The 16,144-nt window shown below is 41.7% G+C and overlaps 1 protein-coding gene across 9 annotated transcripts in view; it reads left to right on the top strand.

Annotated features, from left to right (window-relative positions):
• Positions 1 to 16,144, top strand: part of PLEKHA5 (pleckstrin homology domain containing A5) — a 262,192-nt gene that overhangs the window by 82,788 nt on the left and 163,260 nt on the right. For 2 of the 9 annotated variants that reach the window (XM_086401867.1, XM_086401865.1), the window contains exon 1: positions 1 to 16,144. This exon is cut by the window's left edge and continues 26,507 nt beyond it. The exons of the other annotated variants lie outside the window; for them this stretch is intronic. The gene's annotated coding sequence lies outside the window, so the exon portion shown is untranslated. 9 annotated transcript variants of the gene reach the window in all.

Genomic DNA, 16,144 nt, shown 5'->3' with positions numbered 1-16,144 from the left:
TTCGGGATACTCTTGAAATCCTCTCTCCTATTAGACAGTTTTAAGAAATGTTTGACTCTAGTGTTTATATTTTTAGTGGTAGAAGTACTGCCTTAAAGCTAGGACAACTTCCCTATGGATAATAACACCTTTCTCTTGAAGCAGTACGGATACATTAATGAACTATCTGTTGATTGGATAAATTTATTTTTTAGTTGGCGAAATAAATGCCTTAAAAAAATTCATTCATTCATTGATCAGCTTAATGCCCAGTATTTCTAAGTGTTTCTAGCACAAAGGAGAAATGAAGGTGATTCATTTAATCAGAAACCCCAGTGATGTCAAGGTCATTTCAAGTTCCCTCTGTGATCTTCGTCTTCTTTCTTGCCTACTCTTTGGAGAGGACCACTGAGCATGTTTCAAAAGGGATGTCCCCAAGGAGAAGGGACTTCAGTCTCTCAACCCTCGAGATGGACAGAATGGAGGTGAGGAAGAAGCAACTGGCCAGAGCTGATTTCCACAGAAATTTAAAAATATTAACATGAAAACAAAATGCACAGTGAAACCCAGGCTTTCAGCTAGCAGGCAGAAAAGGAGCTGGAAATGGCGAGAAGAACCAGCAGAGTACGGTGACTCGTTAGTCTTCTAGGATGTTAACATGTTTGGTGTTTTATGTCACTGGTGTTAAACTTTTGTGAACATTATGCACAACAGGAAATACATATTGGCCTTCCCTGGTAGCTCAGTGGTAAAGAATCTACCTACATGCAGGAGACACAGGTTCAATCCCTGATCTGGAAAGATCCCATGTGCTGCAGAGTGACTAAGCCCATGTGCCACAAAAGAGAAGTCTGTCGCTGCAATGAGAAGCCCTCGGCACCGCAGTTAGAGAGTAGCCCCATTTGGTTGTAACTGGAGAAAGCCCTAGAGGCAGTGAAGACCCAGTGCAGCCAAAAATAAATAAATAAAAATTATTTTTTAAAAAAAATGAAATACATATTATTGCATGAACCACTGTTCACATATAAATTCATTTCTTTATTTAAAAGTGCTGTTGGCATCCTTTCGGCTCCATTTTCATCATCCTCTAGTAGGTCAGACCAGGGTTTAAAAATACTGCCCTGGGAAACAGTGAGATTCACATAGACAAGAGCAGAAGTGAAGTAAGGGTTGTTTTTTCAATTTAGCTGTTGTGGGTCGTGTGCCTGTGTGACTAGAAATCCAACCACCTTGATTGTCTGGCACACAGCTCTCCACATAGCAAGTGTCAAGTTACTGCTGAACAAATGCGGCATAGTAGTCATCACTAGCGTGCAGCCAGATTGCTTGTTACTGATATCAGTCTCACCCTCTAAATCCATCCAGTTGCAAGACAGGAGACGCTTGTTTAGCAACTGCAGCTCCACTAACCAAAAGAGTTCTGCAAAATAAGCTCAGTTGTAACCTAATCAAATGAGGAGGATCCCCTGTGGCTTCATGACGAGGCTCTCATGACATGGCAGCTAGTCTTGTCCAAAGCGAGCCATCCTGGAGCCCAAGACAGACAATGAAGGGGGTGATACAAAGGTGTGAGTACCAAGAGGTGAGGATCCTTGGCTGTCTTAGAGGCCAGCTATCATTCCTTAAAACGTTATCTTTGTTAATCATTGCCTTGATTTTTTTTTTTTTCTTAAACGAAGAGGAAAAGAAAGAAAGTGAAGTTACTCAGTTGTGTCCAACCAGCTCCTCTGCCAGTGGGATTTTCCAAGCAAGGATACTGAAGTGGGTTGCCATTGGAAACATGTAAATGCTTCTTTTATTTTTGAATTTTGTAAGACCTTTCATTTGTGGAGAAGTGCTGACATTTCTACATTTCACAGGTAATTTGGTGAGATTCCAAAGGAATAAAAATGATAAATTTTAGAAAATATGATTCATGAGGAAATACTGAATCATTAGACAAGTTGTATTTAAAGTGCAGAATTATGAAAAATTAAATATTGGGAAGAATATAGATGGAATCAATAAGGATAGAGAATAATTTAGTAAAGTCAGTAATCCTAATCATTAAATGAGTAAAATTACCCATCAGTTGTTGGTCAGAGACATGAGTCACTAAACTTTAAAAGAGTAGATACTATGAGAAGATGGTCGTGCACATTTTACTTAATTGCTGCTCTAAATGAGGAGGTAGCAGTAGTGGCCTTTGGACCAAATCCAGCCTGCTGCCTGTTTCTGTAAATAAAGTTTTATTGGAAAACAGCCACGTCCATTCGTGAACATATTGTTGATGACTGCTTTTCCACTATAGCAGCAGAGATTGTAACCTAGTCTGTGTGGTCCACAAAGCCTAAACTATCTGATAAACTTTGCAGAATAAATTTGTTGACCTCTGCTCTAGATTTTAGACTTTTATATGCAAGATTAGATTCTGTAGTGTTGATTAAATGCATAAATCCAAGGACTGTAGTATGTAAGTCAGCTTCTAAACATGACTGAAAGTACAGTGTTAAGTGTTTCTATTCTTTTTTAGAAGAAAAGTCTTAATAATTAGAAGAGGGACTGAATATAGGAAGATTCACGAGAAAAATGTTTCATTAGGCAAAGACTTTGTTTATTAAGATAATCCATGAGCTTCACATGGGGCTCCTGGGGGAAGATAAATGCAAACATTATGTTGACTGGATTATGTTACTGTGAAAAAGCAATTTAAAATTTGTGATCAATTTCTTACTCTGAATTGGAAATGAAGACTGTTTTATTTACTTTGAAATTTATTCTGGTTTATGGTGAAGTTTTCTTTCCTTTTCCTTTTTTAAAATGAAAATGTAGTCTTAAGAATATGCCTCTCCCCTCAAAAAAAAAAAAACAAAAAACCACCAGTATGTCCTCAAGTGATACCTATCTATTGCAGGATGACTTGACGAGATACAGGTACTTATTAGTCTTAGATGATATGTTGCAGACAAATTGAAAAATGAAATTTCTGGGAAAGAAGCACAAAGCTGAGGGGTCAGGGTCAGATGACTGAGAACAAGATGCTAGGTATTCACATGCAGGGAGAATAGGAAATGCCAGATGTGATGTATTTCTGATAGGACCAGCCACATGCCTTCCTTCTACTGGATTGTCTTTATGGTCATTATTAAAATGTTTACTTTTCTAAACTAGTGAAAATAATTTATACCACATACAGCATTTTTAGATTATGACATAAAGAAGAAAAGACATAGAGGTGAAGTTATTCTAGTATTCTTTGAAATTAATAACTACCAGTTTATTAGGAGAGACTTTATTAGTTTATTAGTGAGAGACTTTATTTTTGGGGACTCCAAAATCACTACAGATGGTGACTGCAACCATGAAATTAAAAGACGCTTGCTCCTTGGAAGAAAAGCTATGACCAACCTAGACAGCATATTAAAAAGCAGAGACATTACTTTGCCAGCAAAGGTCCTTCAAAAACGTTGGTTTTTCCAGTAGTCATGTATGGATGTGAGAGTTGGACCATAAAGAAAGCTGAGCGCCAAAGAATTGATGCTTTTGAACTGTGGTGTTGGAGAAGACTCTTGAGAGTCCTTTGGAATGTGAGGAGATCAAACCAGTCAATACTAAAGGAAATCAACCCTGAATATTCATTAGAAAGACTGATGCTGAAGCTGAAACTTCAATACTTTGGCCACCTGTTGTGAAAAACTGACTTGTTAGAAAAGACCCTGATGCTGAGAAAGATTGAAGGCTGACGGAGAAGGGGATGACAGAGGATGAGATTATTGGATGGCATCACTGACTCAATGGACATGAGTTTGAGCAAGCTGAGGGAATTGAAGAACAGGGTAGCAAGACTAAGGCTTGTGTCTAGGGGCGTCTCACTCCGGACCTCTCCACCCCACACTGCTCACCCACGTACCTGTCACTTTGTTCCGACTCCTCTTGTTTTCCTTTCCATTTTCCCTTCTTCCCATCTCTTCTTGCATTTCTGATTTCCTTTTTTCTTTGTAATTGTGTGATAGATGCCATGGGAAACAAAGTAAACCATGGAAGTCACGTCACCCGGGCTGCCAGCCTTCACTGTGCCCATCACCCGCTTCTGGAACGATGTATCGATACATGTACCAGACACGTGCCAGGACTGGGCACGGTTTTGCCCAGTTCTTTTTAGGGTTTAGGTTTTTGTTTCTTTTTAGAAATTTTGAACTTTTATTTATTTTGCTGCTCGGGGTCTTAGTTGTGGTATGTGGGATCTAGCTCCCAACCAGGGATCAAACCCAGGTCTCCTGGGTTGGGAAGCACAGTCTTAGCCGTTGGACCATCAGGGAAGTCCCCTGCCCTGTTCTTTTTAACAGGCGCGTGACCTGTTCCACAGTTACAGATACTAACACTTTAACTTATGCAGCCATTCCTACTGAGTATCCTCTTGGCTCTCGGCATCTTGTTTTCTGTCTTTGTTGCTGTTTATGTAACTTTGCCTAATGAGCATCTGGTGTTTGCCTTACCTCCACTAATTGAGACGACTCAAGTGTATCTATGCGTCTAGATGATTTTTCGAAAACAACAGTCACATCTTTTCCATGACCTTGAGTCGTTTAGTTTCTTGAAAATAGGATTTTGTTTCTGTGTCGTGAGGTCTTGTCACCCCTTCTTAAATTCCTTGAAAAGTCTCTGTCTTTGTTCATTTATCAACAGATTACATTTTATGTGTCAATTCTGATTTAAATTTTTTTAGGGATCTGCTATTTCAAGCACGTGTTTTAAAATACCACATACAGGTGATTTGAGAGTTTGTTATAGGTCATTAGACTTTAAAATCATACATGTTGTTAAATGTATGTAGTATTTGAGTCACAAGATGTAATTTTTCCAAAAGAACATTAAAATAACTAACCTAATCCCCCGTGTCATTTTAGTGAGTTAGTAGTGAAGATCACAGTTTATCATCATTGTTGATATACTGGTTAATTACATTTTTTCTACAGAAGTGATGCTTATTTTGGAAGTTTTTTTTTGTTTTAGAAGACGAACTTTTCTAAAATGCACTAGGACTTTGTGTACAGTGTCTTATTGTATATAGTAGACACTGGTACATATTTTTAAATGATAGAAGAGAGAGGTGGATGGACAAATGAATAGGAGGGAAGAAGGAGAAAAAGTAAATTGAAAAAATTTTAAATGTGCAACTAGTAAGAGGGTCTTACAAAGCAGGAAGAAAACCTACTGTTTGCCTGTTGTTTTCAGTTCAGTTCAGTTGCTCAGTCGTGTCCGACTCTTTGTGACCCCATGAATCGCAGGCCTCCCTGTCCATCACCAACTCCTGGAGTTCACTCAAACTCACATCCATCGAGTCGGTGATGCCATCCAGCCATCTCATCCTCTGTCGTCCCCTTCTCCTCTTGCCCCCAATCCCTCCCAGCATCAGAGTCTTTTCCAATGAGTCAACTCTTCTCATGAGGTGGCCAAAGTATTGGAGTTTCAGCTTTAGCATCAGTCCTTTCAATGAACATCCAGGGCTGATCTCCTTCAGAATGGACTGGTTGGACCTCCTTGCAGTCCAAGGGACTCTCAAGAGTCTTCTCCAACACCACAGTTCAAAAGCATCAATTCTTCAGCACTGTGCCTTTGTGGTTTATAATAGAATGAGAAAATAGGCAAAATGGGCTTTTTGGAGTCCAAAATTGATTGATGATGTTGATGTTATTAAAATGTTTAAATCCTTGGTTAAGTCCCAAGGACCTGTCTTATTACTGTTAGAAGTAAATATGCCCCCTGCCACCTAGACCTCCTGCCCTGCCCTTCCATTGAAACAGCTCCCTTCTCTGCTGGCTCCGCACTGCACTTCCAGCATTAAGAATCTCTTCTTTCTCATCTTACTCATCCCCTTGGCAGCATTCAGTGTAGTCGGCCCTTGACATCCTTTCCACTTTTGGCTTCTGTGAGATCACATGCTTCTGGGTTTCAGGCTGCCTTTCTGGACGCTCCTTTCTGGTTCCTTTTCTTCTGCTGCAGTCGCTTTGGTTGCCCTGCCATCCTTCATATACATCAGTGATTCTTATTTTAGGTCTTAGGGGCCTTAGTGCTGCCTTCTTCGTCTGCCTGGCCCTTCATGCACACCTCATCTTTTAAATGAGGCTCACCTTGACCCCCATTTAGCTCCATCATCCTAGCCACACTCCCAGTTCCTCTACTGTTTCTTTTCTCATAGCAGTTACCCCTTCTGTCATACCACGTGTGTCTGCTAAATTGCTTCAGTTCTGCCTCTTTGCAACCCCAGGGACTGTAGCCTGCCAGGCTCCTCTGTCCATGGGATTCTCCAGGCAAGAATATTGGAGTGGGTTGCCATGTCCTCCTCCAGGGAATCTTCCTGACCCAGGGATCTAACCCAGTTCTCCTGCTTGGCAGGCAGATTCTTTACCACTGAGGCACCTGGAAAGGCCCTGTCATACCACACAGTGTACTTATGCTTTAAGTTGTATTTGCCTTCTCTAAGAGTATAAGCTCCACGAGGGTAAGGGTCTGGCCTTTTCACCAGCATCCCAGGCATCTGTGGTAGGCGTTGTGGATTCACGAACGCATGGCGTCTGTCCTGTGTCACTTCATTCACTTCCACGGCCCTCTGCACACCATGTGCCAGTCACTCATAAGCCCTCATCTCCAGCCAGACCTTTGCTCACTTCTCCATACACTGACCTCACCACGTATCATCTAATGGACACAATCAGAAAAAAAATGTCAGTGCTGCACTGTCCTTAATTTCTATCTTTCCTTCACTTCCCCCCTGACCCCCAACCTCCACGCTGTCAGTAAGCTCTGTTGACACTTCCCCGTCCCAGATAGCACCTCAGTATTTCCCAGCCCCCGCTGTACCTCCCAGCTGTCTGGCCATCACCTCTCACCTCAAAAATTCCAGTGGCCTCTCAGCTGTTCCTGCTTCTCCTCTTGACCCTTTACCATCCATTTTCCACACTGTAGCCAAAGGTGTCTTCTTAAAATGTACACAAATCACCTCACATCACAGGCTTGGAGTGACTTTTCCATTAGCACATAGAATAAAACCCAGAGTCCCTTCTCTGCCTCATAAATCCAACACCAGTGGACCTGCGACAGCTCAGGCCTCATCTCTCAGCTTTCCCCTCACTCGTCACACTCTAGTCACCGGGGCCTTCTTTCTTCTCTTTAGCTATGCTGGGCCTTGGAACGTTCACACTGTCCACTCTATCTGGATTTCTTTCCCCTCTTTTCTGCCATTATTTAAGCCAGCGCTTAAATGTCACCTCCTCGAGACTTTGCTTGACCATCCATCCTTCACTCAGTCACTTATATTAGTTCATGGCATAACCCTCTCCCTCTCTCTTGTAGTCAGCCCTCCATATCCACAGTTTTGCATCCTCAGATTCAACCAACCACGGATAGAAAATATTCAGGGAAAAAATCCCAGAAAGTTCCAAAACACACAGCACTTAAATTTGTCTTGCACCGGCAGCTATTTACATAGCATTTACAAGGAGATCAAACCAGTCAATTCTAACGGAAATCAACCCTGAATATTCATTGGAAGGACTGTTCCTGAAGTTGAAGCTCCAACACTTTGGGCCTCCTGATGCAAGAGCTGACTCACTGGAAAGGACCCTGATGCTGGGAATAATTGAAGGCAGGAGAAGGGGGCAATAGAGGATGAGATGGTTGAATGGCATCACTGACTCAATGGATATGAGTTTGAGAAAACTCTAGGAGATAGTGAAGGACAGGGAAGCCTGGCATGCTACAGTCCATGGGGTTGCAAAGAGTCAGACACTACTTAGTGGCTGAACAACCATAACATTATATTAAGCATTATAAATAATCTAGAGATGATTTAAAGCACAATTTTATATAAGGTACTTGAACATCCACAGATTTTGGTGTCCATGGGGAATTCAGGAACCAGTTCTCTGTGGATCCTGAGGGGATATGGTACATTCTTTACAAATTGAGTTTCTTTCCCATGAGAATGTAAGCTCTGTGAGAGTACAGGCCTGTTTACTGCTGTATCCCTGCTGTATAGGACAGTGTCTGGCACAGAGTTGATGCTCCATAAATATTTGTGAGTATAATGAATATAGACAATAATATTACGTTGTAATGGTGTGAGTTGATAAGCATTGCTTCAGTGGCAATCATGGTACAATATATGCATGTATCAAAGTAACATGCCATGCACTGTAAATTTACAAATAAGTCAAATTTGCCAAATAAAAATATAATTAAAAATAAATATTTGGGGATTTCCCTTATGGTCCTGTGGTTAAGAATCTATCTTCCAATGCAGGGTACATGGGTTCCATCCCTGGTCAGGGAACTAAGATCCCCCATGCAACAAAGCAACTAAGCCCGTGCATCACAACTAGAGAACCCATGCATTGCAACAAAGACCCTGCTGCTGCTGCTGCTGCTAAGTTGCTTCAGTCGTGTCCAACTCTGTGCAACCCCAGAGACAGCAGCCCACCAGGCTCCCCTGTCCCTGGGATTCTCCAGGCAAGAACACTGAAGTGGGTTGCCATTTCCTTCTCCAATGCATGAAAGTGAAAAGTGAAAGTGAAGTCACTCAGTCGCGTCTGACTCTGAGATCCCATGGACTGTAGCCTACCAGGCTCCTCTGTCCATGGGATTTTCCAGGCAAGAGTACTGGAGTGGGGTGCCATTGCCTTCTCGGACCCAGCACAGCCTAAATAAATATTTGCAGAATGAATGAATGAACAAAGGGAACAAATTGGTTTATTTTGAAGTTATACATTTCTGTGATACTTAAGATAATGTTGTAACTAATTGACTATGAGTCTTTAGGCAGTATGGAAAGAAATAGACTATTCTCATTTTGGGCAGGAATTACTAAAAAATACTCCTCTGTCTCTTAGTGGAAAGCAGGAAACAGTTCTGCCCCACCCTGATTTTCTCTCTCTTTTTTTTTTTTACACAATACAGTATTTTGAAACATGTTTTTCTTTTATATCTTTATTTAGAAGCAAAATTTTGCACTCACTTTTGTTTTTCTAGTAAAGCAGGAGAGACTTCCTTATAGTCTTAAGCACTGTCTATAGCAGGAGACAGCTTGAATGCCAAAATAATGTATAATTAGGTCTATTCATTATCTTGCCACATGGTAAGTAGATGCTAAGGGTTTATCACTGCAGTAAAAGTCACTGGGATATTTAAGTTTATTTTATGAAAACATGCTTTAAAATTTACAATTCTTTTGTCAGACAGTAACAAATTATTGTGCAGAAGGTATTCCTTTACCAAAGGCTTTTGGAGATAAATGGCCCAGATTTTGTAGAGATTCTTTCTGTTACTTTTTTTTTTCCTCATTGTACATTGCCTGGTCCCACTTTCTTGCTATATATTTGGAAAAAAATTCTGATTGTATTAGTTACTAAGATTGCATATTATAAAAAAATCACAGTGCTTCTGCTTTTTTTCCCTTTAATACCCTCTGATGATCTCTGAATAGGAATGCAGTAAAATATAAATAGGAGTCTTTTACCAACATGATGTATAGACTGTTCTATTTTGTTTTCAGTTTGTCCCAAAGAAGGAAGTGGTGACTGATGCCCGTGGCTGTTCTCTAACTTATGGCTTATTTCTCATCTTCAAGAGCCTGTTGCTTGGGGCTGGGGATGGAGGTGGGGTCTCACTGCAAATGAGGCATGAGGAAATTTTTAGAGGTGATGGAAATATTCTAAAAGTGGATGCAGGAACTTTCTTGGCAACCCAGTGGTTAAAACTCTGTGCTCCCAATGCAAGGTCAAGAGTTTAATCGTGCTTGGGGAAGTAAGACCCCACATGCTTTGTGGTATAGCCAAATAAATAGATAAATTTTTTTGTAAGATTAAAAAAAAGTGGATGTTGCGTGGCTTATAAACTTATTAAAAGCCATTGGATTGTGCACTTTATGAGTTTTATGAATGTAAATTTAACTTCAGTATAACTGAACAGAACCTGATTTAGTCCTCTTTGCCTCATGGTCCTTGCTTCTCCCTTTACTATCAGTTCTTATCTTCACAGTTACTCTCCTCTCTTCCACTAGGTCTTTCGACATTGCCTCAGCTATTGAAAATTATTTTTTTAAATAATTCTACCTCCTTCATAAGCTTACTGCTCTTTAAAACTCATTCAGACTGTGGGCTTGGGGGTCCAAAATCTGGATCCAAATTCTAGTACTTAATATCTGTGACATTGAGTAAGTGTTTTGAGCCTCAGTCTCCAGATCTGTAGAATAGGTAGAATTGTAATCGGATCTGTTGCATTGGGATGTTGTGAATGTTACATGAAACTATGTTTGTCACATCCTGTGTTATTTGTTGCCTTTATTTTTTTTTTTAAAGCATCCTAACAGTTGAGTTAGTATAACAAAGTTCTGGTGGACACACCAACTAGGGAATCATAGCACAGCTGTACCACTTTCCAGCTGTGTGAGCCTGGGAAAGACAATTAACAAACCTCTTTGCCTTCATTTTCTCATCTCTGTTTGAGATTTTAGAGTAAAGTTATTGCAAGGGCAAATGATACAACCCATGTAAAGTTTGTAGTGGCGTGTCTAGCAAAAAGTAAACCCTCAATAAAAATTTGTTATTAAGTCTCTTTAGGACTTACTTAGGCCTACCTGAGCCTTTCCTAAGCTGACTTTCATCTCTACAGTACTATTAAAACAGTGTTCATGGGGTTTGTGGTGATGTTCTATGATAAATCTGTTGACCTTTTCTAGTCATTACTCTACAGACCCTTCTGTCCTTGACAGTCTGGCCACTTCCTTAAAGTTCCCTTCCTTGGATCCCTCCATATTGAAAAAAAGTGAAAGTGTTAGTTACTCCATGTCCGACTCTCTGCGATCCCATGGACTGTTGCCCACCAGGCTCCTCTGTTCATGGGATTCTCCAGGCAAGAATACTGTGGGTTGCCATTTCCCTCTCCAGGGTGTCTTCCTGACCCAAGGATCGAACCCAGATATCCTGTATTGCAGGCAAATTCTTTTTTGTCTGAGCCTTTAGGGAAGCCCATTCCCCCTTATTACCCCTGCTCATTATTTCCTCCATGAGTGGTTCTCCCATTCTGATCTCCCTTCTCAGATTCTTTACCCAGTTTCCTTTCTTCTTCTGTAGATTTGTGCCTTTGACCTTGATCTCTGTTTTGAACCCCAGACGTGTATTTCTGTCAGTCAATAGTAGATATCACCAGGTAGCTGTCAGGACACTCATTTCCACCTGTTTCACACTGAACTAACTCTCCTTCCTGTCCTCTCTCCTGCTGGACTCACGCTCCCTTGAGAGGCACCCCTTGCACCTGTCTGTTGCATCTTTCTTCTCCGGCTTAGTCAGTTCCCGCATCACACCCACTTTCCCCCAGAAGCCTTGTAGTTGTGCTCTAGTTTTCCATCTGTTTGACACCCTCCATCCATTCGTATGCCCTATCCTGAAGATTCTGTCCTTAAGTTTTCTCAAATTTATTATTTTCTCTCCATTCCTTCCCTTATTGTACTCCTTTGGAATCTCTCTCTAATTCTCATATCAATGACCAACTCATTCATGTCTGACTCTTTGCGACTCCATGGGCTGTAGCCAGCCAGGTTCCTCTGTTCATGGGATTCTCTAGGCAAATTACTGGAGTGGGTTGCCGTGCCCTTCTCTAGGGAATCTTCCCAAACCAGGGATTGGAACCGGATCTCCTGTGCTGCAGACAGATTCTTTACTGTGAGCCACCAGGGAAGCGGATTACTCATAAAGTCTTTTATAAACTGTCCATGTGCCTAGCTGGCTACTTGCTGCTTTGCTGCCCCTGGGCTGTGCATTTGGGGGAACTGCCTTTCCCCACACTGTATGCATCTTCTCCGGCTTTCTGCCTTGCCCACATTATTCCTTTGTTTGCTGTAAAGAATCCTCTGAAGTATTCATCTGCCCTTTTGTACCAGAACATCTTCATTTTCTTCCTGCCAATCTTGCTCAGATATTAACTGATTTGTAAATTATGCAAAATTATTGTATCCTTAACATACTCCCTTCGCTGTCTCTATCATTGTCTCTGAATTTTTTATGTGTTCAGGGTTTCCCTGGTGGCTCAGATGGTAAAGAATCTGTCTGCAATGCAGATCTGGGTTTGATCCCTGGGTCGGGAAGATCCCCTGGAGAAGGAAATGGACACTCCACTCCAGTATTCTTGCCTGGTGAATTCCATGGACAGAGGAGCCTGGCAGACTACAGTCTACAGGGTCACAAAGAGTTGGACACGACTGAGTGACTAACATTTAGCACCCTGTAACCTCCTGGGTACTTCAAACAGTGGCTCTTAACCAGGGGAACCTCAAAATCATGTAGGGAGCATCTTCTTCATGTCTGCCCTGCCCCAGCACTGAATATGTTCAGAATGAAAGATTTCTGGACCCTGGATGCACGTGCTTGAGTGTGTTTTTAGCTACCGAAATGATTCTGATGTGACCCTCTGGTTTAAAAAAAAAAAGAGACAAATTGCAATAAAGGGCTCGTGTTGATTTCCGTTGTCCCTCCTGTCCTTCCCTCCCTGTGCTTAGGAATGAATGCCAGGTGTGTTTATTACACAGCACGGTCCATCCAACCTCACATGTGTTCATGCAGTGAAATACACTCTGACCGTGTACAGTCTTCAGAGGTTACTCCTCAGTCGTCATGGAAATAGGTTCTGTCTTTTGTTGAACTTTTACAGATTCATCCATTCTTTTTGGGGTAGCGTTTGGGAAAGTTTTTATCACGTTTTGTAGATAGAGAAAGGGTAATGAGCAAGTCAGTTAAAGAATGAGTGATGAGACAGAAAGATTTAAAAGACAAAAAAATACAGGACTGCTAGGTGAAAATCAAAGGTTACAGGTAATTACAAGAGGACCTCAGATTTAAATCAAAATGCTGAGGTTGAATATGCAGGAGCAAGGAAATTCAGGTTGAAGATCTATTCAGTGATATGGCAGAATTCAAAAAGTACATTTGAAAAGGGATATACATGTGCTGGGAAAAAATGCCAATTTTACCCCCCTCCCCCTTTTTTTGTATCTCCCTGTCTTTCCAAAGTTGACTGCTTCATTCCGCTTTTTAACACATTACATGACCCCAGTGCTTCCATTATGCAGGGTGTCGAATGCTCCTTTGGGCTTCCCTGACAGCCCAGTTGGTAAAGAATCCGCCTGCAATGCAGGAGACCCAGATTTGATTCCTGGGTTGGGGAGATTCACTGGACAAGGGATAGGCTACTCACTCTAGTATTCTTGGGCTTCCCTTGTGGCTCAGCTGGTAAAAAATCTGCCTGCAATGCCAGAGACCTGGGTTCGATCCCTGGGTTGGGAAGATCCCCTGGAGAAGGGAAAGGCTACCCACTCCTGTGTTCTGGCCTGGATAATTCCATGGACTGTATAGAATGCTCCTTGCCATCTGTTGACAAGTATTAATACCATCCCAGAATAATTAACTGCTTTTTCCTCTTCTCTCATCAAAGGTATTGACCCTTTCTGATCCCCATACTGGTTCCCAGGGTAAAGAACCCGCCTGCCAATGCGGGTAGACTGGAGAAGTGAATGGCAGCCCATTCCAGTATTCTTGCCTGGAGAATCCCATGGACAGAGGAGCCTGAAAAACTATAGTCCATAGGGTCACAAAGAGTTGGACATGACTGAAGCGACTAAGCACACACACGCTGCTGTCCTTCCCCGTCCCTGAACTGGGTGTTCCCTCTTCCTAACCTCCCCTTTCTGATCCAGATCCTTAGTATTTATCTAAGAAGTTCACCCCCTTGCAAAACCTTTTCTAAATTTCCCTTCTCAGAACTCTTTCTGTCTTCCCTCCAAACACTCCAGAACATGAAGGCACCTCTCTTCTGCCATGGTGATCTGATCTTAGTTACTGGTTTTCTTGCCTTATCGTCTCTAATCTCTGCTGGAGAGAGAGACAGTCCTCGTTTTTTTATCTCCACTCTGTGTTGCCTTGTACCATGTCTCATATGTTGATTTTTGTTTGTTTGCTAGTTTTCAGTGAAGAACTTTTTCTCATTCAGCAATCACAGAGAGCTTTCCTTGAGTATTTTAGGTAACCTCCTCTTTCTACAGAGCCCTCACCCTGACATGTACAATGCATAAAACTTAGTAGACATAACAGTACACGAAATGTAGGCATATTGACACTTCTTGATGATTTGCTTTTGTTCTGTGTTCCGTTACTTCCTGTGCTTTTTCATTAAAGATAGAATGTTTACGTAGACCCACAGACCTTGCAGTTGTACCTACTGAATTTTCCTTGACAGTAAGAATGAGTTGCTTTGGTACAATGCCAAAGAAACTGGTGTGTTGGCAGTTTTCTTTGAACTTAACACCTTTATTTTCTAGAAAAGTATTGGAATTACAGGAGTTTCCTTGGTGGCTCAGTAGTAGAGAATCCACCTGCCAGTGCAGGAGATGAGGGTTCAATACTTGGTCCGGGAAGTCCCCTGGAGAAGGAAATGGCAACCCACTCCAGTATTCTCGCTGGGAAATCCCATGGACAGAAGAGCCTGGTGGGCTATAGTCCATGTGGTTGTAGAGAGTCAGACATGACTAAGCAACTATACAACAGCAACATTGGAATTACATGTGGTTCCGTAAACAGTTCCCTGTGATCTTTTCTTTTTTTTTAAACTTTAACATTTTATTTTATATAACCTCTCTGAACCTTTACAAATCTTGTCCCACTATGTATGAGGGACCTTGCCTCAGTTACTGCCATGGAATCTGTCTGTTTCCTATGCCTTCTCACTTTCCCAAGCCTTCCACATTAATTTGGGGGTGGGGGTTGGAGGGAGGCAGGGCTACTGTTCACAGAATGAGAACTTGGTGTGTTGGGGAGGTACACAGGTGGTTTACAATCAAGAAGCGCTAGAAGCAACCAAAAAGGACTGTGAAGGAAGCGAAATCATACCTTACCTCAGGCGCCCGTCGCAAGACAGGTCAGCCCCACTCTGTCCGTGGTTTGCTTCCCCAGGGTGGGTGTATGTCGAATGTATAGCCACTTCCTAGGCACTTCCTAGTTTTGCTTGTCTGCCCAGGGTGAAAATAGGAAGTGGGCAGTCAAGAATCATCTGGTTGGTTTGATCGGGTTGTATCCCCTTGCTAGGTTTCTGTGTCTAGGAGACTGAAATGGTCACAGTGAGCAGAGGATAAGCCTCTTGACCGTGTTTCCATCGTGTAGAACTGCATGGTCTTTGCAGCAGCTTACTCAGCAAACCGGGCAAATGAGCTATTTGATGACATCAACATACATATGTGAACTATTTGGGTGATTTCTGTGTGTATGGTTGTGTGGTATTTTGGTAAAAATTGTTCTTGAAAATGTGGGGGGAAATTTTTTTAAGTCCTATTTAAAGTTCTATCAACATTTGGGTGAGGCCTGTTTTATATAAGCATGTAATCTGTTATGTAATGTATAATCTGTAGGTGAGAAAAATCTTATCTGCTGTAGTTTGAATACAGTAGACATTTTTAATAAAGATGCTGACCATTCCAGCTTACTGATATTTACTGACATTTCCAAATCAGAAATGAAAATAGTGCTGGATAAGTTTGTAGATGATTTTATTTAGGGCCTAGACAAGAGGACAGAATGAGAGGTTAGAAAGTGACATGAATGGCTCAAAGTTTGCTTAATTCATCAGTGGTCACATTTAAATTTGGGGGATCACATCCTGGATATCTGGAAGTTTCCAGTTCATTCCAGCATTTTGGATGCTCATGTGGACATAGCTAATGTGATAATTGAAACCTAAGGACTTGTTTGAATAATAGAAAAATAATCATTTACAGTGACATTAGGTTAAATGAACCGCAAAAATCATGAAGTTAAAGACAAATCAATGTTCATTCGGTGGTTCTGTTCAGTTTATTGCAGTTAATGATCTTCAATTGAATTTGCGGCTCTTGGAGTTTGCTTGGAAGTAGGCCGTCACATGCCGACGTGAAATACCCAGTCATTTAAATTAGATGCTGAGCATGCTCGTAGGGAGTACTTATTCTTGGAGGCTGCAGTGTGGTTCAGTTTTCTTCTAGTGGCAGGAACAGAAAAGAGGTCCCCGTGTGCCCTGTTCATCACTCTGTCAGAGTGCATGTAATCTGCCTCTGGAAACCAGAGGCCTGAGACAAAGAGGAGCGTGGAAGTTGTTAGCAAGAGGCTGTTTG

This window comes from Bos grunniens, chromosome 5, assembly GCF_055505025.1.
Source record: "Bos grunniens cultivar Pamir isolate PY7600 chromosome 5, Bosgru_T2T1.0, whole genome shotgun sequence".
Taxonomy (NCBI): domain Eukaryota; kingdom Metazoa; phylum Chordata; class Mammalia; order Artiodactyla; family Bovidae; genus Bos; species Bos grunniens.
Note: the sequence above shows the minus strand (reverse complement) of the source record. Positions and strands in the feature narration are given on the sequence as shown.